Genomic DNA, 7,373 nt, shown 5'->3' with positions numbered 1-7,373 from the left:
GGCCAGTGCTTGTCTAAGTGTTGGTCCGAACCGAGCCGCCTGCGGGGCCCCCTCGGGGCAACTCGAGGTCTGGTTTTACTCGTAGCCTGTCTCATCCGGTGTTGCCCTGAGAATGAGATATGTGCAGCTCCTATCGGGATTGTCGGCGCATTGGGCGGTCTTGCTGGTCTTGTTTTACCATTGTCGAAAGGTCTTGTAAACCGGGATTCCGAGTCTGATCGGGTCTTCCTGGGAGAAGGTATATTCCTTCGTTGATCGCGAGAGCTTGTCATGGGCTAAGTTGGGACACCCCTGCAGGGTATAATCTTTTGAAAGCCGTGCCTGCGGTTATAGGCAGATGGGAATTTGTTAATGTCCGGTTGTAGATAACTTGACACCAGATCCGAATTAAAAAGCATCAACCGCGTGTGTAGCCGTGATGGTCTCTTCTCGGCGGAGTCCGGGAAGTGAACACGGTTTCTAGGTTATGATTGACGTAAGTAGGAGTTCAGGATCATTTCTTGATCATTACTAGTTGACGACCGTTCTGTTTGTTCTCTTCTCGCTCTTATTTGCGTATGTTAGCCACCATATATGCTTAGTCGCTGCTGCAACCTCACCACTTTATCCTTTCCTTTCCCTTTAAGCTTTGCTAGTCTTGATAGCCATGGTAATGGGATTGCTGAGTCCTCGGGGCTCACAGATTACTACAACAACAGTTGCAGGTACAGGTTGTGCGATGATCATGATGCGAGAGCGATGCTTGCTTGCGTTGAGTTCTTCTTCTGCTTCTTCTTCGATCAGGGGATAGGTTCCAGGTCGGCAGCCTGGGCTAGCAGGGTGGATGTCGTTTGAGTTTCTGTTTGTGTTTCATCCGTAGTCGGATGTGGCTCTTATGTATTGTGATGTTGTATTCATGTGGCATTATATGCCTTATGTATGTATCCCCATCTATTATGTAATGTTGATGTAATGATATCCACCTTGCAAAAGCGTTTCAATATGCGGGTCTATCCTTGGTGGGACCTTCGAGTTCCTTTTGGATAGGGTCGCATATTGGGCGTGGCAACAGGTGTCTCCGAAGGTACATGTTGTGTTGGCGTATTTCGAGATTAGGATTTGTCACTCCGGTTGTTGGAGAGGTATCTCTGGGCCCTCTCGATAATGCACATCACTATAAGACTTGCAAGCAATGTAGCTAATGAGTTAGTTATGGAATGATGCATTACGTAACGAGTAAAGAGACTTGCCGGTAACGAGATTGAACTAGGTATTGGATACCGACGATCGAATCTCGTGCAAGTAACATACCGATGACAAAGGGAACAATGTATGTTGTTATGCGGGCTGACCAATAAAGATCTTCGTAGAATATGTGGGAGCCAATATGAGCATCCAGGTTCCGCTATTGGTTATTGACCGGAGACGTGTCTCGGTCATGTCTACATAGTTCTGGAACCCGTAGGGTCCGCACGCTTAAGGTTTCGATGACAGTTATATTATGAGTTTATGAGTTTTGATGTACCGAAGGAGTTCAGAGTCCCGGATGAGATCGGGGACATGACGAGGAATCTCGAAATGGTCGACATAAATATCGATATATTGGACGACTATATTCGGAGTTCGGAAAGGTTCCGAGTGATTCGGGTATTTTTCGGAGTGCCGAACAGTTACGGGAATTCGCCGGGGAGTATATGGGCCTTATTGGGCTTTAGAGGAAAGAGAGAGGAGAGGCCGGGCGCCCCCCAAGGCCTAGTCCGAATTGGACTAGGGGGGGGGCTGTGCCCCCTCCTTCCTTCTCTTCTCTTCCCCCTTTCCTTGACTCCTACTCCTACTACTTGGAAGGGGGGGGGGGGGAATCCTACTCCCGGTGGGAGTAGGACTCCTTGGCGCGCCCTCCTTGGCCGGCCGCCCCCTTCCCCTTGGCTCCTTTATATACGGGGGCAAGGGGCACCTCTAGACACACAAGTTGATCTTCGTGATCGTTCCTTAGCCGTGTGCGGTGCCATCCTCCACCATATTCTACCTCGGTCATATTGTTGCGGTGCTTAGGCGAAGCCCTATATCGGTAGAACATCATCATCGTCACCACGCCGTCGTGCTGACAGAACTCATCCCCGACACCCTGCTGGATCGGAGTCCGGGGATCGTCATCGAGTTGAATGTGTGCTGAACTCGGAGGTGTCGTACGTTCGGTGCCTGGATCGGTCGGATCGTGAAGACGTACGACTACATCAACCGCATTGTCATAACGCTTCCGCTTTCGGTCTACGAGCGTACGTGGACACACTCTCCCCTTTCGTTGCTATGCATCACCATGATCTTTTGTGTGCGTAGGAAATTTTTGAAATTACTACGTTCCCCAACAGCAGCAGTGGTAGCCCGCGCGGAGAGGAGTACGAGGGTTCACTGATTCGGCTGCGGTGTGAGGCTGCCGTCGCCGCAGAATAACAGGGGATGTGGGTGAGTAGAGGGATGGCCTGGCCAGCGGTGAGAGTAGTACGGGGCGGTGAGGCCTCCGTGGCATCACAGCCGGCCACGGGAGGCAGGAGCACACGACACGACCGGCGCTGCTTTGGGCGGCTGGAGCAAGAAGATCAGAGGTTAAAGAAGCACTACGGCCATTGGATGGACATCGTACGATCACTGCAGCTAGAATCGTTTATATTGACTAAATTGACAAAGCCTTTGGTACGCGTCAACTTAGTAGGCCCACAGCTCGAATTTGGCAGAGAACATATAGCCCATTTGCGATTTGTAAGAATGTACAACCCATTTTTCAATTCTAATGGAATTTACTACAACCCATTTACGGGTTTGTTAAAAGTACAGCCCAACTTTTAGGTAGGACAACGATTAATAATTTCAAACAACCGCTCAAGACAGAATTCAAAAAAAAATCTCACATTTTGATGGGATCCGGAATATTTTTATCCGAAATTTCTAGCCAGGTTAAATATAATTTCAAAATAAAGTTGTATCACGTTAAAATCCAACGAAATATTGCGCGCGCAACAAGTAATGAAATTAAAATTTCCAAATTCCAAAAATAATATATTTTTCAAACTAATTATGTGTTTGGTGCATAGTAATTGCCCAGTTATTATAATTACATCCCATTTATTATTTCTTAAAGTCCATTTTCTTGTTAAGCCTAATGCATACCTCCTAGGAACTTTGCAGCCCAGCGGGGCGGATAACAAGTTGACCCGGATATTGTGTACAACTGTCGGCCCAGTTGCATTGCTGATATTGAAAAAAAGGCCTGTGTAGTACAGTACAACCTAACATGGTTACTCAGCCCACATTCAGGGACACCAGAGAGGCCCAAAAAAGGCTTCTGTACAACTTTTTGAAGTCACTGAGCTCAACTAATAACTTAAGAAAAAAGTTAGATTACAATGGAACCTAATTAAAAGCTGTCACGAGCAAATAAATAATTCAACGGGTCCCACTTGTGCGTGTGCGCGTGTGTGCGTGCGTGTGTGTGTGTGTGTGTGAGAGAGAGATAGAGAGAGAGACCCATCGGTCGATGCTCGTAAATACATCTTTCAGCCATATGCATTGCTGATGCTCAGTAAAAACTTATATAGTTGACACAATCATAGCACACTGAACTTGCATACAAAAATTTCACACAGGCGGCACAATCAGGATGGAAGCAGTGGATCACTACGGGAAGGGCTATGTTGAAACCAACGAAGTCGTACATAACGGTTCATCATCTTTATAAATGACGGGGAAATGTCTTGAATGTTGTGCAAAGAAAACAGATAGACAACACAATAAGTCCTGCTAGCACATTAAGTTGACGTACAACCCTTTCTAAAAAAAAGTTCAGGTACAAAATTAGAACATGTCACAATCAAATATACTGGCATATCAGTGCTTCAGACCCATAGCTCGGATTTAACTAGTACTATCTGACAAGATTCAGTTGTTACCTCAAATTATAGCACATCCAGGCAGCCAGCCTTGCCTCTTCTCCCAAAGAAGCAGTGGCCTCCGCCGCGTGATGGAGTAGGCCCTGTGCCATCCATCATTCCGAGCAACACGGGGAAAGTCTGACGTTGACTCCTGTAATGGATGTCGTCGACGGACCCTGGCACCAGCGGGGGCGGCAGGACTTCGATTGATGGATTGACCACTTCTTCGACATGCACAAACACTCAATACAGGTACATCCCTAACGTGGTCCGGGGCGGCCTTGGTGGCGACGAATAGTACAACCCCGGTTCCTGCACCGGTATCTCAACACCAATCACCTTCGGTATGGTGGACGGCTTCTCCATCCATGCCATAACCGTTAGAGCCCAGCTGTCTGGAGGAACAAACATACTTACGAGCTCATCTCCAAGGTCGTTGATAAGCTCGTTCATGGACTCGCTGTTCCAAGCACGTCGAGGCATGCCGTGGAAGGTAAGCTTTGTTAAAAACTCAAGCTCAGAGGGCACCGAGCCCCATCCTGGGTGCCACCGATCAAATCTCATCAGCGCGCCATCGCAGAACAAACGCCGGGAAGATTCGAACACACGAATGCAGTCGAAAGTTGTTCGGAACCTGACGAAGAAATTAGCCGGTGGCGGACAGACTTCGATGAGAAAGTCACTTATTTGGATGTCGTGCGCAATGCCAAGAGCTTTGACAAGGTCGTCCAGCGAGACGGGAGGCCGGTCGCCGTTGATGGTTACCATCAGCACTTTGCCGGCAAACTGGTCGTCAAGCGCCGCCATGCCACTGTTGAGCGACAGCATGCAACGACCGAAGGCAGGACGGATCTCATGATCTCCGGCTCGGAGATCCGCGTTGACTGGCGACATGATAGTGCGCTTGAGTACAGGGAGTACAGGAGGGGGATTTGGGGGATCTAGAGTAGGAATCGAGATTCCAGAGGTGGGGGAGGGGCGGGAGACTGGGGATGAAAAGGTAGCATGAATTTCGAGCACGTGCCAATATGCTCTCGGTGCGCAAGCGCACGAAAACACCGGTGGCGCCCACATGTCGGCCTAAGAGTCCTTATTCTTTCTTTTTTGGAGAGCCCGGCCTTTTTTCAGGATCTTTTGAGAGCTCGGCCCGAGAGTCCTAATTGACCTGTTTGGCATTACGTTACTACTCGGCCCATATTCAACGACACCTCACTGGCCCAAGCAAGTGTACATCATCGAAAAGACAGGGAGCTCAAATTATATAACTTGAAAAAAGGAGATATACTCTGAACACTAGAGAATGGTGATGCCCTCATTTAGCACACCAGTAGTTCGAGACAATAAACAGTTCGAAACAACGATATATACAACATTCAAACACTGACTAGTGACTACTACTGACATAAACAGCAAGACATGATAGTTCATAAGAAGTCTTGCTACACCACCAAAACGTACCCATCTGCAGCGCTCAGACTCTCGTGATCCAGACGAGAATGACATTCTAAACAGAAGCAAATATTTCATAGAAAGAGTGACATAGACGAGGATGACCAAATGACAAGGAATATGCATAACAAAAGAAAGAACTACCCATCCAGAACCAGCAGCAAAGACAACAAAGTCATTCGAAGAGATGATCCAACACCATTATAATTTGCAGCCCCACTTCAGCGACCAGTGATCCGAAGACACCAGTACTCCACCCTTTCGACAACAGCCCAATTACCTATCAACCTGAAGGCTTGAACCACATCACTGCCTATCGTAATTGAGACATCCAAGGATTAAAGTTAATCCGGATGCCTTTGTCATTCTCACCTTCTTTTGGCTGCAGGCTGTATCGTTGACAATCAGGGGAGTATGCTCCCGAACTCCTAGGGCTCGCCGTGTAGACACAGTTTTCCATAACAAACAGAGCCTCTCTGCCATCAAGGTCCTTGCCAACGGTGATCTCCTGGTTAATCGGATAATTGAGTCCGAGAAACAAAGAGTGTGAACAAAGGATGTTTACCCGCCTCCAACTAGAAAATCCTAAAGGCCCCAACAAGTTGTTATCCTACTCATAGACGTAACAGCCACTGTCCAGATACTCACGTATTACATGGTGCTTGTATACAGTGGGGTTTTTGCAATATAACTTTTTCGGCTCATGTGTCTGAATGATCATCAGTCTTTTGTCGTCGTCTGATCGAGCGAGGAACTAGTTGTGCTTCCCTGTTTTTGGCAAAGGTGGTGTAATTACAAAGGGCAGTAACTGTAGGGACACTGCATCATATCAAAAAGGACAAGCATTGTTAATGTAAGATCAGCATTGTTCAGAGTATGAGTAGGATAATGCAAGAAACAACATTGATATGTCCCTGTTGGAACTGGGAGGAAAATACAGGGAAATGTATACTGGGTTCGAAAATATAAAAGTGCCATGCATGGTTATACTCATGTTATCTCGCAATCGATTCTTCACAGGAAACTACCATGTCATGCATGTTATGTAATCATGTTCTGTCCTCACAAACAAATTCTTCAAGGTAACTAACAGACCAAGCATTATTATATACTCGTGTTCTGTGGGCAAAAATTTTGTGAGGATATTATTCTAGTCATTGATTGTTGAAGGGCGAATATAGGTATGTACACATGGTAAGCATTGCAGGATTTCACTACTTCCAAATATAGAGTTCTCCATATGCACATTTACTTCCCTAATGTATGGTTAGATGAAACCAACAATGTGGTGCATGTTTCTACATCTTGAAAATGAGGAAACTAACATGGCCATTGATACACACTCATATTTAGTACTAGTATATAGATTACTGTAAAATAAGGATAATATCCATATATTCCTAACTGTTTGATTATTCAGGGTACAAATTGGCTGTAATGACATGGTCACAATCGCATGAATTATCTCATTCCAAATATAGCTGATTTACGGCGTCTCTAATATATTGCCATAGTTCTACTCAAATTCTGCTCAAACAGGGATATGCCAATCATCAAAAAAAGTTCAAACAGTGTCATGGCGTCATCATTAACATGAGACGGAAACAACTTACACGCGCCGTCCCAGCAATACGTGGTGCCATCTGCTTTGTCGATCGCGTAGATGATGCCATTGTGTTCAATAGCATCACAGAAGTGTGTATCAGCTTTGACGATGATCCACTGCGAGCCGAGTTGTCTCCAGCTAAAAAAGGCACCAGCGTAAAGATAGGCGAGTCCGCGGTCGAACAAGGCAATTAGCTTGAAGTCTGCGTAATTCGCATGTCGTGTAGGTACTTGGCAGATTACAATCTTCTGCAAAACAAGGTCCATCCAACTGACGTAGTAATCTAGATGACTTGGACCGCGATGGTAATACTCTATATAATCCAACGGAGGAAGGATAATCTCATGGGAGGTTTGGAAGTTCACGAGCACCAACTTTTTACTGTCTTCTCTGAAGGTAGCCATCCAGTGGGA

The sequence above is a fragment of the Triticum aestivum genome, chromosome 3B (genome assembly GCF_018294505.1).
Source record: "Triticum aestivum cultivar Chinese Spring chromosome 3B, IWGSC CS RefSeq v2.1, whole genome shotgun sequence".
In the NCBI taxonomy this organism is placed as follows: domain Eukaryota; kingdom Viridiplantae; phylum Streptophyta; class Magnoliopsida; order Poales; family Poaceae; genus Triticum; species Triticum aestivum.
This window is presented reverse-complemented; position numbering follows the sequence as displayed.